Here is a 24,968-nt window from a genome sequence, read left to right on the forward strand (position 1 = left end):
TCTGTCCATTTCATTCAGAACTGCCATTTTGGTCTTGTGTGTCCCTCCTCAGTATATACATGCCACTGCTACCCTACCTTATGACATCTGAATTGACAGCTCAAAGAGCTGACACACGCCTCAGAAAATGTAATGCTGCTCTCAGGTAACTGCTCGGGTGTGTTCATTAGCAATGAAGCACATATGCTTCCCCAAAGGATGAGAACATGAGTTCTAGCCACTGTCTGCCAATTTGCAAGAGTCCCAAATTTAGCATGAAATGAAACTGGCTCTTACACATGGCAGAGTAATACATGGTCTACTAAACTTTTAGCTGGTACTACATTGCACAGTGCTAAAATAGTCATCCAGAGTTTTTTACTGAGCAACATACACTGTATTTTCCAGAGGGGGAAAAAAGTACAAGTTGCTTGGATGGTTGTAATAATAGAAATATGTACAAGCTGCCAAGTTCAGACCGAGATGCTGACCATCCCAAATTTGGTGGGCTGGTGATGTTTGGGTGTTAAGTCCATTGCAGAGATTGGGACAAATAGTCAATTCAGATACAGATCTGGGTTTAGACTCTAACTAATCTTCATCTCAGAGTTTACAGTGTTTGGTTCTGGGTTTTAATTTAGGCCATTTATTGTAGACACACAAGGTTGCTAGGCAAAACACAGTCAGCTTTTAAAGTGAAAACTATATGCAACAATTCTGACTTGGTTACTGAATACATAGCTGGATGAGCATTATGAAATATGTACTTTGCTGTGTGAGTTCTCTATTAGAAGCACCAGCCAGTCGTGCAAGTTGAACATTCTCAGTACCACTTTTGTGAAAAGAGATGTAACCTTGTGTAACGGCATAGGAATGGAATGTGTCATTGTCACTGTTTGGAGAATTCCTGAATAGTTTTTTAAAACTTGCTAAAGTATTTGAATTACTTCTAAAAGTCTGAAAATTCTTTATTATGTATATGCTGATAATTGAAACAGATTTTTCTCTCAGTTACATTAGGGTAGATGTTGAATAACTTCATTTACACCAGTCAGAGGAAATTTCAGGTAGGGACATTCAGCGAGGCTACCTTCAGTCAACTGTATTGTTAATGCAAGTTGCATCAGGTGTGGACTGAGTTCAGTATAAAGCATTAAGTATCCCTTTATTCCTTTATTAATAGTAAAGGTCTGTCTACAGTCTTGGACCCTTAAAATCACACCTGTTCTGTAGGGAAGGAGTGTCTTGGATACAAGATTTCAGCAGTATTCAATGGCATTCACCCTATAAGGCAGTAAATCCCCTGAGAGCAAGAGGAATTTAGAGCTGCAGGACTGCAAGTGAGTTGCAAAATTTTCTGAGAACAGTGCGTACAGACACTTCAGCATATTTGTCTGTTATTGCTAGGTAATATGCCATCTCTAGAAATGTGGTGGCACCTTATCTGTTAATTCGAACATGAAAGAAATGAAGCTAAAACAGAATTTTCAACAGTATTTAATTTAAATATTATACTAAATGCTAACTAGCTCACTAATTGAATTAATGCAGCTCTCCAACTTGTTTTTTACTATAAAAAACTGTGTGGAAAATTTTAATACCCACAGATTGCTTTTGATACTGAGCCATGGATGGCATCCCACTCAATGTAAAATTATATGATAAAAGTTCTTGGAAGACCATTTTATATTAGCATTATTGAACTTCATATAGCACCATGAGAACTTTAGCTGCCATGGACATTGCAATCATGGAAGATATGCTAGCGGACAAGGGATGTGGTATGCTGTAAATCAAATAAATGTTCATTCTCCAAAATGTATATGTGTGTGGGTGTAAGTTTCCATCTACTTACGTTCAAGTTTGTTTTCCACAACAATATGGGTTGAAAAAACCTCAGTCCTTCCCACTTCCTTAGTTGTGGTACTGAGAGGTGACTATTTCTTATCCCTGTGACACTTGATTACTTTCAGAGTGGTAGCTGTGTTCGTCTGTATCAGCAAAAAAACCGGGGAGTACTTGTGGCACCTTAGAGACTAACATGCAATGGGTTTTAGCTCATGAAAGCTTGTGCTCAAATATATTTGTTAGTCTCTAAGGTGCCACAAGTACTCCGCATTTTTTTTTGATTATTTTAGTTATTCCGCAAATACAGGGGCAGATCTTCAGGCCCTCCTCTTATCTAATGCATATTGTACAATCAAAATAAGATAAAGTGAGCTACGTTTCAGTGTGTATACTAGGCTCTAATTATAATACTGCACAAAGTGGCTCGAATTATCCCTGAAAGAAGGCTTTTGAACTGGAGAGTATTTGCTGAGAAAGATCAAAGCTCAACGTTCCCGTCCTGGACCTGAACTAGTAAAGTCCTGAGCACCTCCTGCAACATGCTGAGCACCTTAAGTTGCCAGTGCAGTTTTATATAAACACACAGAGTTAAAATATGTCTGGGTCTGTGCAGGTGCATTATGAGGGGGAGAAAGTGAAAGGAATTTCCATTTGGAAAATGCATGCACGGGGTAGCCATTATTTGGCTGCAGGTGCTGGGGAGCACAATAGGGTATATGACAGCCAGTACTACCTCCAGTCCTCACGGCCTCAGAGGAAGGTCATGGCCCAACAACTTTGTACATCAATGTGCTGGCAGAATACTTGAGGGAGAGGAGAAAGATGCACCTCTTTAAAGGTACAGCAGATCTCGCAGTTCACTGTGCTCCCCTGCATCCATTAGACCAGAGGTTCTCAACCAGAGGTCCGGGGCCCCCTGGGAGGCTGTGAGCAGGTTTCAGGGGGTCCACCAAGCAGGGCCAGACTTGCTAGGGTCCAGGGCAGAAAGCTGAATCCCTACCGCATGGGACTGAAGCCTGGGGCCCTGAGCAATGTAGCTTCATGGGGCCTCCTGTGGCATGGGACCCCAGGCAATTGCTCCGCTTGCTACCCCCTAATGGCGGCCCCAGTTTTTATGTGCAGAAAACCAGTTATTGTGGCACAAGTGGGCTGTGGAGTTTTTAGAGCACGCTGGGGGGCCTCAGAAAGAAAAAGGTTGAGAATCCCTGCATTAGACAATAGAAAGAAATAATACATTCTTACACTGCAGCTCTCCTCTCTCCTCACGGCAGCTCTGCCTCAGAAGAAATGTAAATCAATCCATTTCAGGTTCCATCTACACTGTAGTACTTTTTCCATAGTCTTTTCTTTGTGTTTATAATATATTACTCTTTAATTGAGAAAGGAGGTGAAAGATTAGGTTTGACATTGTGCTTCTGCACTATAATTTTTACTATTATAAGAATGTGGCAAAGGTATAATAAATCCAGGTAATAATAATTCATGTAGCACCACTAGCAATAGTATTTGATGAGGTAGGTATCCTTATAAATACTTGTTTGTGACCATGTGATCATGCCTGATATTTTATCGTATACTATTTGTAACTTTGTCGTTAACTGCCTAAATTTATACATTAAATACACTGCTATAATTCATTTTGTTAAGATTATCTCACGCAGCATTAAACATAGTTGTGTAAATTTAGCTCAATAAGGCTATGTTTGCTCTTGTTAGTCACCAAAAGTCTGGTTATTTCAGTTAATTATCTGAATTTCTGGGCAGATAATAGATTTAGTCAGTGGTGTAGTGGTAAAAAAAAAAAGAAGTGGGTAAATTAAACTCCATATTCCCCAAATGAGAAACGGTAAACTATGTTTACCCATGTTTCAGAGTAACAGCCGTGTTAGTCTGTATTCGCAAAAAGAAAAGGAGTACTTGTAGCACCTTAGAGACTAACCAATTTATTTGAGCATAAGCTTTCGTGAGCTACAGCTCACTTCATCAGATGCTTTCCCTTGATTACACTACTGGATTGACTAGAAACATGTCAGGCATAAAAGACCTGACTGCTTTTTAAACATAACTATTTTGGAAGCGATTTATGGATATTTTCAACTGTGTTCATTAAAGGGAAAAATATTTTGAAACTATAGGCTCTATCCTTTTATCCCTTTTTCGCCTTACAGGCTGAATTGCAACCCTTTGATGTCTTTTTCACCAAAAAATAAAAGTAGTTATGAATTTATTTCTCAAAAGCACTTTTATTTTGTATCAGTTTGCCATTTTTATTTCCTTTCTGGCAGCCCAAATTACTGTATTTTGAGAAGAACTAGAGCCCATGGTTCTGGGTTTTCAGACCATGAGGATGGTTTTCTGGCTGCTGAGATTCTGCTGCCACTGCTTTTTTCCCCCCTTTTGTTAATAAAAGCTTAATAAAATGTATTCATACTTTGTTTAGCTGCTTTCTAAAGCAACCAACCCCATTAAAGGTTATCCAATCTAAATTATTGGAAGCCACTCAAATTGAGAAAGTTGACGTACATATTATTAATCTGCCCCAATAGGCATTAGTTATTGTAAGGACTCAGACATGAAAATCATTTAGGAAGCCAGATTCTACTATAGATTTAGGCATCAGCCCTGCAAATATTGATGCACCTGGTTGACTTTTCAGACTGGAAATCTGCTCCTGCTCCTGTGGATGTCAGTGGTAAAGCAGGTCCTTGGTGCCACCTTCAACACAAGTGAGGTCAATGGGAATCTTTCTGGTGACTTCAGTGGGCATTGGATTAAGCTGATGGAGTAGTCCCAAGTGATTGCAGGATTATTTAATTTATACGAAAAAGTGTATAAGCCATAAGGAAAATTCCAAGATTTGTGCATTTTTATCACTTCTGAAAAATATGAATCTCAACACAATCTGAAAACCAGCAGTCCTTGCTCAGCCAAAGCTCCCATGAAGTCTAGACGTTAAAGTCAATGGGAGTTTTGCCTGAATAACGACTATGGAACTAACTATGACAGTGCTCTTCCTTTCCAAATAATAGCAAGAGATAGAGAGGGAGAGATGGAGAAGTAGGAGAATCAGACAAAGAGGAATGCAAGGCTTTTCAGTCTCATCCTTACAAGGATGCATTTAATTTTAGATCAGAATTACTTATTAATTTAAGATCAAAATTACTTAATTATTTTGTGACCAGTTCAGCAGAGGAAAGACAGCTGCAAGTAACATTTTAAAGATTTTTATTGAGCTCACATTTCAAATGTTATATAATAAATTAAAAACCAATAAGTCAAAACTAACACAAGCCAAGATATCTTTATAAACAATACAACACAGCTGAAATTAATGTAGATATCTTTATAAAGAACACAATGTAGCTTACATCATTAATTCTTTTACGTCTCTATTTTTGTTCGTATATGAACAGGTTTGCACTAGTTTGTATTAATTAAATTTAAGTAGGATTTCTGAGACCAGATCACCATTAATTCTGTAGCCCTGAATTAAATCTGCAGTAAAACATTTCTCCATTTAGTCTGGTGCTTTTTTGTGTCATATTTCATATACTAGTTGTCTCTTAATTAAATCCATGATGGCCCACCAACACAGACTATTAAAATAACTGTACTTTGCAGTTGACATATTTATGAGACAGATTCATAAGAGTATAGACTGATACTTGAACTACTCACTGAGAAATGCTAATAAGATTATGATGAAGGTAAGATTAGAACATTCGTCTCTTTTCTCTTCTCTTTTTAGAGATTTATTTTTATAACTGCAATTCACTTTTTCTATTTCAAAAACATTGATGTTGTTGTACACACCAAGAGCTCTTTGAATGTGGAATTGCTGTGGAAGTGAAACTAGCTAACTTAATTTATAGCAGATCAGGAAAATACCTAAGTATAAATATATTCTCTTCTCATCCTGTTCCTGGAAATACAAATGTTTACAGATAGCGGTAAAATCTTCATATGGTTTGACATTTTCAAGATATTGTATATTAACAAATGAGATTACCTAAGGGGTTGGGCTGAGATAAAACATTTATTGTTACCTAGTGCCAAATTGCTTCTTGAGTAGTCCTGTTAAGGCTCATTCTAGCCCTGAGTGAGGAAGGACCTAACAGTTATAATGAACTAAATCTTTTGCTAGATATCTAAAACCTGTACAGTGCACCTCTTTTGTTTTCAAAACAGAACACACATTGGGATTTACAATCTATTATATGGATTTTGAATATTGTTTTAATGTTTTAAATTTTAAAACTGTATAAATGCACCCAGAGCATGGATTGGTACTTACAAAAAATAATGAGACAAATCAATAAAGTTGTATGACTTTAAGGGCGGCTTGACATATTTCTTACAATCTGACTTGTGTACATCTCCAAATACCCTTCTTTGTTACGGGCATTCAGTGATATTTCTGTTGCTATTTGTTTTAGAACTGCTGGAATACTAAGGATTTTGAGAGGGCTGAGTTCCAGACTTGGGCATTTCTGATTGGTTATTATAATTCAAGTGGGAGCAAAATAGATAGAAATAGAGATGTGGTTTAATTAAGTCATTTAAAAACAGCATGGCTATATCATAGTAGAAGTAAGACATTCACCGCAATTGTGTGCATCTCTCTCTCTCTCTCTCTCTCATATATATATATTAGATTTATACTCACTTTAAGATCCCTTTAATCTCTATATATGGGCCTCAATCACCTTTATATTAAGGGCCCTTAACACCACACTGGCAGAGTAAAGAGATCTTAAAGTGAGTATAAATGTAATTACAGCCCTTTACGTTTGTGTCCACATTAAGACCCCTTTGCAATGTCAGAGTGATATAATGGGGCTGTAGTATAAATAAGAAACAGGCCCATGTGTCCTTAAATCGTAATACACTCTCACATCATTACTTCATACCAATTTCCACTAATAAAAATGTCAGAAGTATTGAAAGTTGGACTTTCACTTAAAAATAAAAATACTTACTATATACTTCATCAGCTACAGTTAGGGAGCTTCACTAAACACATTAAATCTAAATAAAGCAGCCACACATACTCCTGACACTAGTAGTAATTAAAATAACTTGTTTCAGAAAATTGGTCCTATACAGGAATACTTACTGGCAATTATTTTTATGTTCTTCAAACCAAAGCTAACATAATTTAATTCACATGCAATGTTCTCATAAATGTGGTTCATATTGGGTTTTATATGCAGCTTAAGACTGTTAGTTGCCATTTTGAGCCTCACAGTAAAATAGAATTCAATATGTTGCTTTTTCTAAAGCATTGAGAAATGTTTGAGAAATGCTTGTCTTGGTCTAATCAACTGTGAATAATTTACATTCTGAGTCCAACTTCTCAGTATAAGTGAATCTGACTTTTCTCAAAGCTTATAAAGTCTAATTAACTTGTTACATTCATCTAATTAAAGAAATCAGTTGCAAACTTCCAGGCATGATTTCATACCAAAAAGCTTTTTGTTGTGCAAAAGTCACACTTTCATCATGGTTTTGTTTTGTTTATTTATAATGTCAGGCCACCTCTTCCAAAAAATTAATATATGATCTTATAATTCTATGAGTCAATGTATCTAACTAAAAATTATTTTTGGATTCTCCTACCTCCTGATGGACACACTGAATAGCTCTCTAACTTTATACAGATGCAGCTTTCCTGGTGGTTTTTTTTTAGGTTCAGAACAGCTCTCACTTCTGAAACAGATTACAAATATGTGAGAACAAATGTTCCCCTCCATTTTGAAGAGTGAAAGGATGTAATAAAGGAGTTACATACAAGAGTGTGGATAAAAGCATTACCTTATTTTCTGGCCCCAGTTCTCTGAAATAGGTAACAAAATGTTAATATTGATGTCACATGGCACAAGTCAGTATCCACTGACTCCAAAATTACAAAGAGGAGCACAAAGGTGCAAATTAAAGGGGTGGAAAGGAATTCCAGAACATGTTCACCTATCCCACAACCCAAGGAAGTCCTTCTGGGGACAGCATGTTCTGCAGATGGGGAGGAACAACTGATCTCTGTGGCACTGAATGAACATCTTGGTATAATTTAGCACTCACAATAACAGATAGGATGTGCTGGTTCCCCTGTCACACTTTCAGTTCCTTCTGATGGGGGACTGAGGGGTTGGGAGAACTGGCAAGCCAGAAATACATGTTAGCACATCTCTTGCAGCAGTCAGGCTGCCATGGAAGCTACTGAGAGCTGGGAGGTCAATGAAGACAATAGAATGTCCAGGGAGATCTCCCAAGATCCTCAGGTTTCAGGGGCCAAATCTCCTGCCAGTTCCTTATGTGAGAGACCAACCGCACTACCCAATGGACACATTAGACAGAAACTGTATAAGTGCTCAATCTGCCATTTCCCTACCTGTGGAAAATCCTTAATAGCAGACAATTTGGTTCATAAAGTGGACATATACCAACTATTGCTCAGCACATGCTCAGCTACATTACTTGTTTGTTGAAGAGCACAGAGACATAAAGAATTGTGTAGCACAATATAACTGAAAACTGCTATTTGTGTCTATGAATGCTAGGATTGCACTGCCATTCTGCTTTGCACACGGTCTTATGGATGGGAAAAGAGGGACATAGACTAGGTAACCTTGAATCGAATCATTTGCCTATTAAGCATCCTTTTATATGAGAATCATTTTAGATCCATGCATTATTGTCCAAACAATGAACTTATGCTTATATACTCTTTTTAACTCTAATTGATGAGAGAATATTTTCATGTACATATTGGACCCACACAAGCATCGTAGGCCTGATAGAATAGAACCACTAGAAAAATTCTGTTTATATATTTGTTTTGCCCCTTCGTTTTTTGATGATGGCAGCACTCTAAGTTGAAGCAATAACTACATAGAGGCATAAGTACCATCAAATGCTATACTAACAGTAATTGATGGGATTTACCACAGACATCTGGAAAACATCTGGAAGAAGCAGAGCAAGTGTCTTCAGCAGTATCAATAACTAGGGACATACTTAGCATTTGGAGATGACCAAGAGTATACAGAAAGACCCCCGGAAAAAATTGCAAAAATTATATATGTATAAATAAAATTATAAATGTATAAATGTATAAATTATATATGTATATTTTACAATAAAAACATGAATTCATTTCATTAGTCTCTGTGATTTCTTTTGTTTACTTTCTGCAAACATTTATAGAACTAAATATTTCTGAAAAGATTTTCATGAAGAGAAAAAGTCTTGACATTGCAAATGCTCATGTGTTCGTCTCAGAATTTTTAGCAGCCATCTTGAAAGCTCTTTGTGAGTTTGGGACATATTTACTCAGGGAGCATAAACAACATCATGTGACTTAGGTGGCCAATCAAACAGCAGAGCTAGCAAATAATCAAACCTGTAACCATGGTAAATTGTTCATAGATTGCATTATATTAACACAAACTGTTCATTGACTAATTCTAAACAATAAAATCAGAATTTCAGACAGGAATGGGGCTAAACTAGTCTAAAATATTTGCTGTAAATAGTGGGTGCAGCACTAAATGGGGATAATACCCTCTAGAACTGGGGCAAAGAGAAATCTAAAAGATAGGGAGGAGAGAACATAGAGCAAAAAGGCAAGAAGGCTGAGAGAAGGCAATACAAGCTGTCAGGGTTCCCTCCCCACTCTGAACTCTAGGGTACAGATGTGGGGACCTGCATGAAAGACCCCCTAAGCTTATTTCTACCAGCTTAGATTAAAACTTCCCCAAGGCACAAATTCTTTGCCCTTGAACGGTACGCTGCCACCACGAAGTGATTTAATAAGGAATCAGGGAAAGGACCACTTGGAGTTCCTGTTCTCCCAAAATATCCCCCCAAGCCCTTACACCCCCTTTCCTGGGGGGGCTTGAGAATAATATCCTAACCAAGTGGTTACAAAGTGATCACAGACCCAAACCCCTGGGTCTTAGGACAACAGAGAAATCAGTCAGGTTCCTAAAAGAAGGATTTTATTTTTTAAAAAAAAGGTGACAATCACCTCTGTAAAATCAGGATGGAAAATAACTTTACAGGGTAACAAAAGATTCAAAAACACAGCAGAACTTCCTCTAGACTTAGTTTCAAAGTTACAAAAAACAGGAATAAACCTCCCTCCAGCAAAGGAAAAATTCACAAGCAGAACAAAAGATAATCTAACACGCCTTGCCTGGCTTTTACTTACATTTTTTGTCATATGAGAGACTTTTAGGATGGTTTATAGGAGAAGGAGTTTTCTGACCTGATGCTTCTCTGCTTCCCAAGCGAACACACACACAAAGCCTTCCCCCACCCCAAGATTTGAAAGTATCTTCTTTCCCCATTGGTCCTTTTGGTCAGGTGCCAACCATGTTATTTGAGCTTCTTAACCCATTACAGGTAAGGAGGAATTCTAGGCTACCCTTAGCTGTATGGTTATGACACAAGCCATGTAATTTTGTATGAAATAGAGCATTATTTTGTACAGCACCTTGCAAAACAAGGACCTGGTCCATGACTGGGGCTCCTAGGTCTAGCACAACACAATTAATAATTAATCATAATAATAATTAATAATTAATACATGTCAGCCTGCAGTAAGTAGAAGGGATAAAGTGTGGGGACATGAAGGAATATGCTCACTATGAAACAATGTTTTAAGGTTGTCTCATTCCTTAATAATCAAAATGTCAGTAAACATTCTATATGTAAAATCTTTTCCTGAATTCACAAGCATCCACATTATCATTCACTTCAAGCACAGACTTTAAATTTCTGCTTATTCCTGTATTATCACAAGCACTTTTTCATATTTTCTTTGTTATTAAGGAAAATTATTTGCTTCCATGTGAAACACAACATGTCTAGCAAAGCTCTTGGGCTGAATAGACCATCTCCTTATATAGCACCTGATGGTTTTGACCTACATAATTGTACCTATTTTCTGAATTCATGCAAATATTCCTTCTATATTAAAATGAAAACTGTTAACCAGAATTAATTAAAAAATGTAGAATTTAAGAGTAACTTGGCCTATTCTAGTCTAGTCTATATAGCTTATTCCACCCTTATCACTGTAGTATCTGAAAGCCTTCCAGTAGTACATAATAGAACTTGGCTCGTGTTCATAAAGTCACACACAGAAGCATGGGGACAATAAGAACTTGTTTGTCACTCGTTTAACGTGGCTATTGAAATTGCTAATTTTTTTTGTATCTATAATCAGATCTTTATGCAGACAACTTTTATTTGTTCGTTCTTTAACTATCAGCATTCCTGACTTGGGAGAATACATTTAAGATTATCATCACTTGAATTTATTGCAGAGGGATCTCATGCACAGGTGACTCTGTCTCTTCCAAATTCTCTTCAAAGGGTCAGTCAGGTTCAGATCTCAGATTCATGGCACACATCATTATGTAGCTATGTGAGGATAACCGTACTTCTACTTCATGTCCATTTCTGCTCCAGTCACAGGCTCGGTCTCCACATACTTTATGAGTGAGGTTGGTGAAAGAATGGATGCTACTTCTCTGAAGCACTGGCTAGAAGAGCCTTGACTCTGTTCTGCAGTAGTGTCCATCGATTGTTGGATGATATCAAAATCACCAAAGCTGTCATTTGCAGGAGATTCCTTCCACTAGTTGATTAAAATGATTTATTAGTCACATAACACCATTGTTTTCCCAAAGAGCAGCTTATGCCCATTGTTTGTTTCTATTTGCATGCTTTTTAATAAATATAAAATGTAAATAATTGGTGGAAAAGGTTCAGAGAAGAAGTGAGATCAGAGCAGGGGAAGGGCGAGTGACTGGCACACAGGAATGGGAGCCACACAGAAAAAGGCACAAAGATGAGAATGGGAGAAGAAAAAAAAAAAAAGAATGTGTAAGCAAGGAGGCCTGTGCAAAGGGAAGATAGCAAAGGGGAAAGTAAGAGGAAATGCAAGTAAACATGTGAGCAGTTAATACTTTTAATATAAAACCACAAAACCCACTGCTATCTGACTGTCACTGTTGTTATAAAAGTTACTCTAACAATAGATAGAAATATCAGGTTTTGATTTTTCTAAACTGTCCATTGTAAGGCTTCAGTTAAAATAATGTAAGTGTACTGTATCTGATCCCAAAATGCCAGACAATATTAGGTTAGAAATAAAATCTTGCCTCATCCTCTAGTCTTATATGGAAAACTGAAAAAGTCTGAGTACTCTAAGTTAATCTATTGCATGTACATGCACATCTGATGGTTGCATAGTAAAGAACATTAGTCTTTAATCTCAGATTGTGCCACCCTTACTCAGGCTAGTCATGTGTAAATCACTTTGGGCTAAATTTCAAAAGGTATGTAGGTGTCTAAAAAGATGGGCACCTACTGGGATTTTAAAAGCGCTTATGCACCTAACTCACTTTGAACTTCTGTATTAAGGAGCACACAGCAAACTTAATTCAACTCCTTGTCATATCCATGAAATTCAGAGATGGGTCTAATCAGCAAAGTTCATATTGAAACCTGTATTTTTTTAAAGTTCCATTGGGGGTTGAATCAGGAGTTTAGTTCATTCTATTAAAATAAAGCTTAGAAGCTAGCCACAGAGTTTAAATCTGGCCCAACATTTCCAAAGCGTGAAGCTGTTCAGTGGTATCTCATTATAATAGGTCCTTTCATTACAGAATCAGAAAGTATTGCGCAATGTGACCTAGTATTCAGCAAATATTTATTTTGTAAACATAGGTTACTCAATAATTTCAATACAGTTTCTTAGTTCTATGGACACATACAGCAATCTGAGAAAACATGGCAAAATCTGTGTAAATGTTACACAGACAAAATAGTTATTATTCTTTACTTTAAAAAAATAAATAATAGATTATTAGTAGATGCAAGCCTAGGAGAGCGTGGCTAACATTTGCATGTTAATGAAAAACCATTAATTGCATATTATTTGCTATGTAGAGTAGTAGAACTATATATATATATATATGTTAGTGGCCATAAAAGCTGTCTCTTTCCTAAGACACACATGAAATCACCCTCTGCAATACCGCGGGAGGAATCCAACTCTTTAAAACAGCCTCAAAGTAAATGAGATAGATTTGTCTATGCTGCTTTGCAACATGGAAGTATGGCAGCTCATTTTAAATAAAATAGTTTTAATAATGTCACTACTAATGTCTATTTGGTCATTTCTCTGAAAAACTGAATTTTAATATGAATGTTTCATTTTAATAAATGACAGAAGAAGCAGGTTGCCCTGAGTCAGCAGGAAGTGGCTATACACCAGAGAACAGACTGATTGTGTTAGATTCATCCAGAACATTGAACAGCACACAGACAGTCCAAGAAAAAAACAACTGGCTTTATTCGAATGATTAGTCTTACTGCTGTTGTATAGTGCAGATTCACACATTCTTCTATCATTCCTTGACCTTGGGCCAAAAACTCCCACTTGAAGCAATAATTAGAATTAGTGTTTCCAGTGCATGCCTCCATCTACCAAACAAACAGTAATGAAATGTGGCTTTTATAAAATATGCAGTTAATTAAACTTTTTTTCTTTTGTTTGATTAATACAGTTCAACTGTACTAGCCCACTATTATGCCTGTCTATGTCTGCCATATGTTGTTAAATCACAACACATGCACTATTAATAATACTAGTGAGGTCTCAGAAATTTACCCTTTAAAACTACTTATGATATTTTTTTCTTTCTATTTGTCTCTTTTTTATTAATATAAAAAACTTGGAATAAACTGGAGAGGCAGCATGATTTAAATAGTTTATTTAATATTTAAAAGACTAACATAGTACCTGTATTATATAGCTATTGTGCAAATACACTTCATATGAAGATCAAGAACATACATACTAAACACTTTAAGACAAGTGGATGTCTGAGTGTGCCATTTAGAAACTGTAATATAGTTTATATGTGGTTCAATACTATACTGCATTATAACACTGTGCAAATAGCAATTCTGCTTCCATTGTTAATTATACTATTTCATGCTTTTTTAGTGACCACTCTAATCATCCCATTGCTGAAAAAGTCTAGTTTCTGATTGATTGAGAACGCCACACCCCAGCAGATATGCAGCTTCAAACTGTTAGTAATATAAATCACTACATTTTATAACTTAACTACTGTATGATCAGAGATGACATACATTGTTAGCTTGAATATGCATTGATCCTTAGTTATGAACATGTTAGGTCTAAATTCATTCACTCTGTTTGGAGAAATATAACCGCCTTCACATTAAGAAACTAATACATTTTAAATAAGCAATTCTTTAAAGCAACTGGAAATAATCATAATAGTCTTCTCTTTGCAATCTGCATTAGTGTGAGTTATTTCATCACTTAAGAGAAATCCTTTTAGACAAAAACAATAAAAAAAAGCCTCTGACAGCTAAGAAACTGTGGATCAGCCATTTTAGTAATGAGCCACAGTTTGCCCGACTTGTGAATTTCCAGATGATACGACAGGAAGCAAGTTACATCTTGGAGAAATTGCCCTCAGGAGAGAGGGAAAACTATTGCCAGGTTGATAGCACAGCCTTGTACCAGCACCATTTTCTTTCCCTAGTGGTTCAAGGAGTTCCAAGCACCCTTCTGTAAATCATCATCTCCCATCTATTTATTATCTTCCAGCCCAGTGCACAACACTATCAGTTACACACGGATACCGGCAATATTACAAGGTGGGCTCCAGGGATAAGAGACAGCAAGCACTGTACACCTCTTATTTCTGAGTCACACCCAGTATAAAGATAGGTTCTGTTCATTAAGTGCTTACTATTGTCAGCAATTAAATACTACAAAATATTATGTTTCAGAGGCATTTTCTTTAGTGATTTCCAGAACTGCTTGATCCCAACTGCTGATGCCTTTGTATTCAAACACAGAGCCAAAATTTATCAGCATAGCAATAGACACCAGGGCTATAAAAGTAGTGTTGTTCATTCAGTGACTTTTGGTGTCTTTGAAGGAGGCAATGGTTACACTCTGTAACACTTGCTCTGGAATATACAGAAATAAATAAGCTTACGTTCTAAACATTGAAAATGATTTCTTCAGTGGATGGCTCAAAATCACAGCAAACTTTTTTTTTTAATATTAAGATCAATGCCCCAGATTATCCCTTCAGTTTATTTTGAGCAGAGGAGATTCATAGTAGGCCTGGAATTTCCCTGGGCATTCAGAATGGGGGAGGGCCACACTGGGTCCCTCATCTCTGTGTCTGGGATCCCAAAACAGCCCCTCCTGGGGCTCACCACAAGGACTGGGCACAGCCTTTTGGAAACTGGTGTGACCTTGAGCGACATTAACTCCCATGGAGTTCCACCTAGAGCTACGGCTGTGCAGCTGCAGAGGACTCAGCCAATGGTAACATGGTTCCTGTGACAATACAGTGCTCCCAGGGTGTAGGTGAAGGAGCAGTGCAAAGAGGGAGCTCCTCCATTTGACTGTTTTTCTTATCAAATGAGGCTCCTCTCCGAAGGATTCCTATGATTCCTGAGATCTGGATTTCATGCCTCCTCCCTGTTCTGTGCCCATTGCCCAAACTCCATCTTCCTAGTAGGATGATTTTATGGAAACTTCACAAGGGCAAACTTATGGAATTTCCCAGCTCTGTCTCCCCCTTCAGTAGGTTCCTCCATAGTAAATGACTGAGCTCATTAGCCTGAGTGGCATGACGCATTGTAGGCTGCAAACATGAAGCCTACAAAGAAAATTGATAAAGATTAGATGTCTTTCTCAAAGACATGCTCTAGTTCAACCACAGGTTGTTGGGCTCCATACAGGAATCACTGCGTGTTATGTTAACCTGCATTTTCCAGGAGGTCAGACTAGATGATTTTAATCCTCCTGGCCTTAAACCATGAAATTAGCCGAAAGCTAAAATGCAGTACAGTCCTTTGTATTCTAATAGTACAATTGTGTTACAAGAGCTAAAATGGTAACATCAGAAGTCACTCAGGTACGCCTAGTCAGAAGGCCAGAAGAACAAGCACTGCAGGTATGCAGTGCTCTGTCTGATTAGAAAACAGCATGGCACAGATGTGATTTCTGCTCCATATATCAAGTAATGGCAGGCTTTTGCTGTTTCATCATGAAAGCATCTGAAGTAAAATAGGTTTTGGAACATAAAGAATGACAAATTTGGAAACAATATCTATATGCCAGATGGGAGTAGGAAGAATCCTTGTGGCAAACGTATTACAAAGGGAATATGCATGAGGAAAGAATCTGTGCCCAGCTTCTCAGAGGATGGACAGACAAGAATGTAACATCTCTCTTGCTCTTACTCTTTCTAATGCATTCGCATCTAATTTCATTTGTTTAATTACATTTCATCAAAACACAGATTATCTAGGACCCATATACAAGAATTTTAATGTATGCAGAGTCAGGACGAGCTCCACCCTGACATCTAGTGGTGTGTTGTGGCAAGTTGTGGAAAAGAACTTCAGGGGCTGATCTCATTTGCATAGGCACACCCACCCCACCTAGCATGAGCCCATAGCTGCCCAAATGGTCACTTTGGCTGCTGTGGGATCTCCAGTGTCTCTGTTATTGGGGCAGGAAGAATAAATTGTTATTATCCTGATTATGTGAATCAAGGACAGTGGAACTGTACTCGGCCTTTTGTTATGATGGAGGGACTCTCCATCAACTAAGTAGCACTCGCTAGGCAAGGGACATGGGTTCCAAAACCCAGTGAATTGAGAAAGACTGGGGACAAGTATTAGTACCTGGTGGTGTGGGTCTTTTGTGAGGGCCTGAAACATCAGTTGCACCTCTTTCTCTCTCCACTGTGGAATATCAGAGCTAATTTTGGGTCTATTAGGAGTCTAGCTACTGGTGCTGAGCTGAATTTGCTTTAGACTTGTGGTGCACCAGCACTGAGGCTCCCACTACTACAAGCTGAAATCACTAAAGAGCTAAAATTACTGAGCAATGTGTTAAGTAGTGGGGAGCCTGAAGATATATTGCTGGACAGTGAGCATAGCGGAGCAGTTTGTGGGATGGTGAAAGGAGTGGAGCAGTTTGTGGGCCGACTGGAGCGGCCCATGGACCGGCTGGTGGAGCAGTTCACGGGACGGCGGGAGCTGCTTGTGGGATGGCTGGTGGAGTGGGGCGGAGCGGAGTGGCTCGCGGGACAGCTGGCGGAGCCGAGTAGTTGGTGGAGTGGATCGGAGTGAAGCCCTATGGAGTGGCGGGGCAGTCAGCTTCGGATCATGTAAGGTGCCCCTTACCTCTTACACACACACACACATTTTTACCCAGACTGGGGAGTAACATTCTGAAGATGAATTTTTGAACTCTGGGGCTGGGCTTTTGGGTTGTTGGACTTTTGGGACTTCGGGTGATCTTTGGGTTGCTGGACTCAAGAACCAGAGGAAAAGGACATGGCCCAATCTGCTGGGGTGGGTCTTTGCTCATGGTTTGGTTGATGAACCTAGTTGTGGTGTTTTCCCAATTTAATGCTGATGTTATTAAAGATTTTCTGCTACACCAAGACTCTGTGCTTGCGAGAGGGGACGTATTGCCTCTTTGAGGCACCCGGGGGTGTGGGTAAGATTTTCCCAGGTCACTGGGTGGGGGCTCAAGCCGTTTTGCATTTGCTTTGTTGAGAGGGAACCCCTGTGTGCTGAACCCGGCCCTTGCTGCTATCAACTCGGCCTGGCAGAAGGGTTACATTAAGATTCATCAGGGTTTTGGCAAGATCATATGATTTTCTCCACTGTTGGCAGTTTTGTTTGCTTTGGGGGCTTGCAGGTCAGAGTGACCTCTCCACTGAAGAACGGCTGGTATAAACAGATGAGGCTTGTGCTGTGCTACGCAGGAGGCAAACATGACATGATCCTGTTCTCCTTTGTCACATATTTCCATAAGTGGGGACTCCAAGAATGCCTTATCTGCAGGTTTTATCCCAGAGCTGCATTATACCTGTTGATTGCAGTATGCTACTCATTGCACAGAAGAATATTTTTAAATAGAATTTATTTACTCCATTAGGGGCTTTGGAAGACATCCTATAATGAATGGAGTGCTACTTTAGTTAATGAAGCACCTGTATTATGTAGTCTCGTCTACCTGTTCCACTTAGGAGACAGGCTGCCACATTCTGGACCAGTTGCAGTGTCTCTGTGTCTTCCACTCAGCCCCAGGTAGAAAGCATTACAGTAATCCAGTCTCAGAATAACAAAGGCATGGCCAATGCTTTTGCCTGGAGGATCTGATGCAGTTTTCTTGTCAGCTGGAGTTACTGTAAGACATTATAGCTAGTTAAAGCACAAAGTCAAATCCAAGGAGGTCTAGTCATTTTAATTCTTTCTAGATATGGATGAATACCAAATTTGGATTAATATATACATGAATCCAGTGATAGCGAAGGTGTTCAAAAGCACTAAAAAAAAAAAAAGAGGGAGATATTTAGGATGTTATGATAAGGTTTTATGTCCATGTCTGATGTGCCAAGTCCCACGATTGATTTTTCGGTATTCAAAAGCAGCCAATTGAAGAGGGTTTTCCATGCAAGCTTACTGTTTTATTTTGCTTGGCACTCATGAGATGAAAATAATTGTAGTATTATCAAAGAGATTCGTCTGTAACTCTGATCTTGCAAAAATGTGCTTTAAAGTGAAGTAACACACTGTTGGACTACCCCACATTATCCATAGATAAGCCTGTAGAAATAGGGCATTTTAAGATTTAGGAAGATACTATGCAACAGACGTTGGAGCAACGTGTGTTTACAATAGCCAGGCAAACAACAGCCAAGCTTCTGAGAGTTCTAAAGAGGAATGGACATTCCAGAAGAGGCTATAGAAAATAGTTCTCCAGAGGCAATGAGACCTTGCACTGGATTAGGTGACCTGATGGGATGATTTGTGTTTTGAGCCATTTGTTAAACTATTGAAACCTTGTTATCCCAGGTACAAACAGAAAAGCTCAAGAGCAAAGAAAATTCTGATAAATCTGCAAAATGCTATTTATTTTTTGCAGATTTAAAGGCACAGAGCAACATTACACAGTGTTTTTGAGGGCTAACAGCACACTGGATAGCCAAGGAGTTTGTAAGAAGAGCAGTTGATCAGCAATTAGATTTTTGACAGCAAACACACAGTGTGATCTGTCTTTTATACACTGTTTTTTAAAAATCTCCTTGAGGGAAACGATTATCTTTAATCTATTAACAGCAGCCTGTTAGCACTAACTGTCAGTGCTAAACAGATTGCATTATTATTAATAATAACAACAATAATAATGCGATAACAAATGTAAGTTTGGAGGCATTTCTAAGCATACTTAAAGATGGCAGATTGCCAGAGAACCCATCCATATGGTGGCCCAAGACAACAGAACTGATATAATGAGAGGTTGCAATGACTGTAATACTTAAAAGTTTGCTGATCCTGGGGTGGACATCAGCAAGGCCAATTCCTAGGGTTTAATTAGAGCATTGCAGGGATCATTGGAGCAACATGTGTTTACAATAGTCAGGCAAACCACAGCCAAGCTTCTGAGAGTTCTAAAGAGGAATGGACATTCCAGAAGAGGCTATAGAAAATAGTTCTCCAGAGGCAATGAGACGTTGCACTAGATTAGGTGACCTGATGGGATGATTTGTGTTTTGATTACATTACATTTGTGTAATGATCCCTCCAGGCCCACAAACATGATACAGTTCTGTGGTGACCTAGAATCCTACTTTCGATGTCTCCGACTCAAAGAATATTTCCAACACACCTCTGAACAACATACTAACCCACAGAATCCTTCCTACCAACACTACAAAAAGAAGGATTCTGCGTGGACTCCTCCTGAAGGTCGAAACAACAGACTGGACTGCTACATAGCGTGTTTCTGTTGACGTGCACGGGCTGAAATTATGCAAAAGCAGCATCACTTGCCCCATAACCTCAGCTGTGCAGAACGCAATGCCATCAACAGCCTCAGGAACAACTTTGACATCATAATCAAAAAGGCTGATGAAGGAGGTGCTGTCGTCATCATGAATAAGTTTGAATATGAACAAGAGGCTGCTAGGCAGCTCTCCAACATCACATTCTACAAGCTATTATCCTCTGATCCCACTGAGGATTACCAAAAGAAACTATACCATCTGCTCAAGAAACTCCCTTTAAAAAGCACAGGAACAGATCTGTGCAGACACATGCCTAGAATCCTGAGCAGGGGTATTCTATTTGTTACCCAAGATCCATAAACCTGGAAATCCTGGATGCCCCATCATCTCAGGCATTGGCACCCTGACAGCAGGATTGTCTGACTATGTGGACTCTCTCCTCAGGCCCAAAGCTACCAGCACTTCCAGCTATCTTCGAGACACCACTGACTTCCTGAGGAAACTACAATCAATCGGTGGTCTTCCTGAAAACACCATCCTGGCCACTATGGATGTAGAAGCCCTCTACACCAACATTCCACACAAAGATGGACTACAAGCTATCAGGAACAGTATCCCCGATAATGTCACAGCAAACCTGGTGCCTGACCTTTGTGACTTTGTCCTCAACCACAACTATTTCACATTTGGGGACAATATATACTTTCAAGTCAGCGGCACTGCTATGGGTACCCACATGGCCCCACAGTATGCCAACATTTTTATGGCTGACTTAGAACAACGCTTCCTCAGCTCTCGTCCCCTAATGCCCCTACTCCACTTGCACTACACTGATGACCTCTTCATCACCTGGACCCATGGAAAAGAAGCCCTTGAGGAATTCCACCATGATTTCAACAATTTCCATCCCACCATCAACCTCAGCCTAGACCAATCCACACAAGTGGTCCATTTCCTGGACACTACTGTGCTAATAAGCGATGGTCACATAAACACCACCCTATACTGGAAACCTGCTTACCACTATACTTACCTACATGCCTCTAGCTTCCATCCAGGATACACCACCAGATCCATTGTCTACAGCCAAGCTCTAAGATACAGCCGCATTTGCTCCAATCCCTCAGACAGAGACAAACACCTACAAGATCTCTATCAAGCATTCTTAAAACTCTACAGTAACCACCTGCTGAAGAGAAAAAAACAGATTGACAGAGCCAAAAGAGTACCCAGAAGTCACCTACTACAGGACAGGTCCCACAAAGAAAATAACAGAACGCCACTAGCTGTCACCTTCAGCCCCCAACTAAAACCTCTCCAGTGCATCATCAAAGATCTACAACCTATCCTGAAAAATGATCCCTCACTCTCACAGATCTTGGGAGACAGACCAGTCCTCGCTTACAGGCAGCCCCCCAACCTGAAGCAAATACTCTCCAGCAACCACACACCACACAACAAAAACACTAACCCAGGAACTTATCCTTGCAACAAAGCCCGATGCCAACTCTGTCCACATATGTATTCAAGTGACACCATCATAGGACCTAATCACATTAGCCACACCATCAGGGGCTCGTTCACCTGCACATCTACCAATGTGATATATGCTATCATGTGCCAGCAATGACCTTCTGCCATGTACATTGGCGAAACCGGACAGTCTCCACACAAAAGAATAAATGGACACAAATCTGACATCAGGAGTCATAACATTCAAAAACTGGTAGGAGAACACTTCAGCCTCTCTGGCCACTCAGTAAAAGACTTAAGGGTGGCAATTCTGCAACAGAAAAGCTTCAAAAACAGACTCCAATGAGAAACTGCTGAGCCTGAATTAATATGCAAAATAGATACCATTAACTTGGGTTTGAACAGAGACTGGGAGTGGCTGGGTCATTACACATATTGAATCTATTTACACATGTTAAGTATCCTCACACCTTCTTGTCAACTATCTAAATGGGCCATCTTGATTATCACTACAAGAGTTTTTTTTCTCCTGCTGATAATAGCTCATCTTAATTAATTAGCCTCTTACAGTTTGTATGGCAAATTCCACCTTCTCTGTATGTATATATATATATATATATATATATATATCTTCTTGCTATATGTTCCATTCAATGCATTGATGAAGTGAGCTGTAGCCCATGAAAGCTTGTGCTCTAATACATTTGTTAGTCTCTAAGATGCCACAAGTACTCCTGTTTTTTTTGTAAAAGTTTGGGACCCCTTGTATCTCTGTAGCAAGGGTTCATTATTACATCAATAATCAATGGGGAATTTGATTGCAATTAGCCAAAAGTTAAAGGAAAGTATTTCAAGAACTCCTCTGTAACTATCTTCAAGTTTCAAAGCATACAGAGAGAATTAGACTTCTCGGTTACTCAGCTTCTACAAGATATCATGCCCAGATGGAAGTCCACTTGCCCAATAAAAAATAAACATGCTCTCCCTAACTAGGTGAGTCCATTCGAGTGGAGTCTTAAAATGTAATTCTAGTTCTCAAGCTATTTGAGGTGCTAACCCACAAGATACCCTCTGACCAAGTCAGCATATTTGTGCTGATCAGTCAGTTCAAGCAATGAGAGCTGACCTAAACAGTCAAGCCCATGCTTCTACAAAAGCTGTCACACTGAAACTGGCTAAGGAAAACATGTACTGAGACTGCTGAATTGGAGATCCCTCCAAAACAAACTACGAAGAACTGTCCAGCAACCTACAAAGGAAAGCAGAGAGGATACTACAAGTGCATGCAACTGCTAGGAAAATATATGAAATGATTCCCAAGACGACCTTCTCCTCTGATTTCCACCAGTTTTAGAGGTTATAACTCCATTAACTTCAGTGGAGTTATTCCAGATTAACAGCAGTGTAAGAGGATAGCCAAGAGCTCAGTGTCCAGTGTATGAAAATGCTATAAGCAAATGGCATTCTCCATAGCTGACAGATGACCGTAATATGTGGATCAAACTCCATAGAGAGCTGGAAACAAAACACAATCAGACTTCCAAATTTATTTGGTCATAAACTTTCGTGGGCTAAAACCCACTTCATCAGATGCATGCAGTGAAAAAAATCAGTAAGCAGAATATATATTATAGCAAATGAAAAGATGGGAGTTGCCTTACCAAGTAGGGGTTCAGTGCTAACGAGCCAATTCAGTTAAGGTGGAAGTGGCCTATTCTCAACAGTTGACAAGAAGAGGTGAATACCAAGGGAGGGAAAATTACTTTTGTAGTGCTAACGAGGCCAATGCAATCAAGGTGGTGCATTTCCAACAGTTGACAAGAAGGTGTGAGTATCAGCAGAGGGAAAATTACTTTTTGTAGTGACCCATCCACTCCCAGTCTTTATTCAGGCTTAATCTGATGGTGTCCAGTTTGAAAATTAACTTCAATTCTGCAGTTTCTCATTGGAGTCTGTTTTTGAAGTTTTGTTGCTGACGAATTGCCACCTTTAAGTCTGTTATTGAATGTCCAGGGAGACTGAAGTGCTCTCCTACTGGTTTTTGAAGTTACAATTCTTGATGTCTAATTTGTGTCCATTTATTCTTTTGCATAGAGACTGTCCGGTTTGGCCAATGTAGGTGTCAGAGGGGCATTGCTGGCACATGACGGCATATATCACATTAGTAGATGTGCAGGTGAATGAGCTCCTGATGGTGTGGCTGATGTGGTTAGGTCCTATGATGGTGTCCCTTGAATAGATATGTAGACAGAGTTGGCAACAGGGTTTGTCCAAGAAACTGCAGAAACTGCAGAACTGGAATTAATTTTCAAACTGGACACCATCAAATTAGGCCTGAATAAAGACTTGGAGTGGATGGGTCACTACAAAAAGTAATTTTCCCTCTGCTGATACTCACACCTTCTTGTCAACTGTTGGAAATGGGCCACCTTGATTGCATTGGCCTCGTTAGCACTACAAAAGTAATTTTCCCTCCCTTGGTATTCACCTCTTCTTGTCAACTGTTGAGAATAGGCCACTTCCACCTTAATTGAATTGGCTCATAGTACTGACCCCCCCACCTGGTAAGGCAACTCCCATCTTTTCATGTGCTATAATATATATTCTGCTTAATGCTTTTTCACTCCATGCATCTGATGAAGTGGGTTTTAGCCCGAGAAAGCTTATGCCCAAATAAATTTGTTAGCCTCTAAGGTGCCACAAGGACTCCTCGTTGTTTTTGCTGATACAGACTAACACAGCTACCACTCTGAGACTTCCAAATGTTTCTTATATCGAGCTGTTTTTAGATAGCTCTGAAAACAACATACCCTTAAACTGTGCCAAGAAAATCTATGCTGCTCACAGAAGCATATATCTCCTATACACTGCAGAAAGGTTAGTATTCTTAACATGTAATTTGCCAGTACATACATTCCAATATTAAATGCTATTATGCCTTTCACCTTTATCATTACTTATTGCATAATCAGTTGGGTTGAAATCCTGGCCCCACTGAAGTCAAAGACAAAACCCCCATTGATTTCAATGGGGTAAGGATTTCACCCTTGGTATGTAGTGTAGCTTTACTGAATTGCTCTTAGTGCACTTCTAATATGTCACTCCTGTTCAGTGCAAGTCACAGATGTGTGTGCATGCTTGCAAAGGTGGCTTAAAGTTCACCTTTACGCTTTGCTGATCCTGGGGTGGACATCAGCAAGGCCAATTCCTAGGGTTTAGTTACAGCATTGCAGAGTGGTGATCCCCTCTGTAACTGATTTTCTGTTCCTGCTTTGAGGGAAACGTTCACCAAAAGTGCATTCCAAAGCAACCACAGCCCACCTGAGGCTCTGGCCCACTGAACTTACAAATTAAATGACTTCTCTGGTGGTTTATTCCTTTTTCTTCAGTGCTGATGAACTGTAGAATTCATCATTTTTGCCCTGGTAAGCTTTAAAATGTGTTAATGTCCTCAGTGATTGACATTGTTTTTTTCCTTTCCCATTGCTATTGAGTTGTCTATAAAGCAGAAATGCTCCACAGACCTTCAATTGGTCATTTAAGCAGCACAATAGATTTTTTTCTCAGCTTCTGAAGAAAATGCAATAAGAAACATTTGGATTACCAGTTCTCTGAACTATTATGGAAGCAAATATTTTAAAGATATTCCATTCAAACACAAGAATCATCAGCAAATTCAGTGGCTTCTAAAACCATTACATTTTTGATTGACTGTTTGTTTTACATGCAGTCTTGGCATGCTTTCTAATTTTATACAGTGGCCAATTTATTCCACCTACAACACAC

Source organism: Caretta caretta, chromosome 8 (genome assembly GCF_965140235.1).
Source record: "Caretta caretta isolate rCarCar2 chromosome 8, rCarCar1.hap1, whole genome shotgun sequence".
Lineage (NCBI taxonomy): Eukaryota > Metazoa > Chordata > Testudines > Cheloniidae > Caretta > Caretta caretta.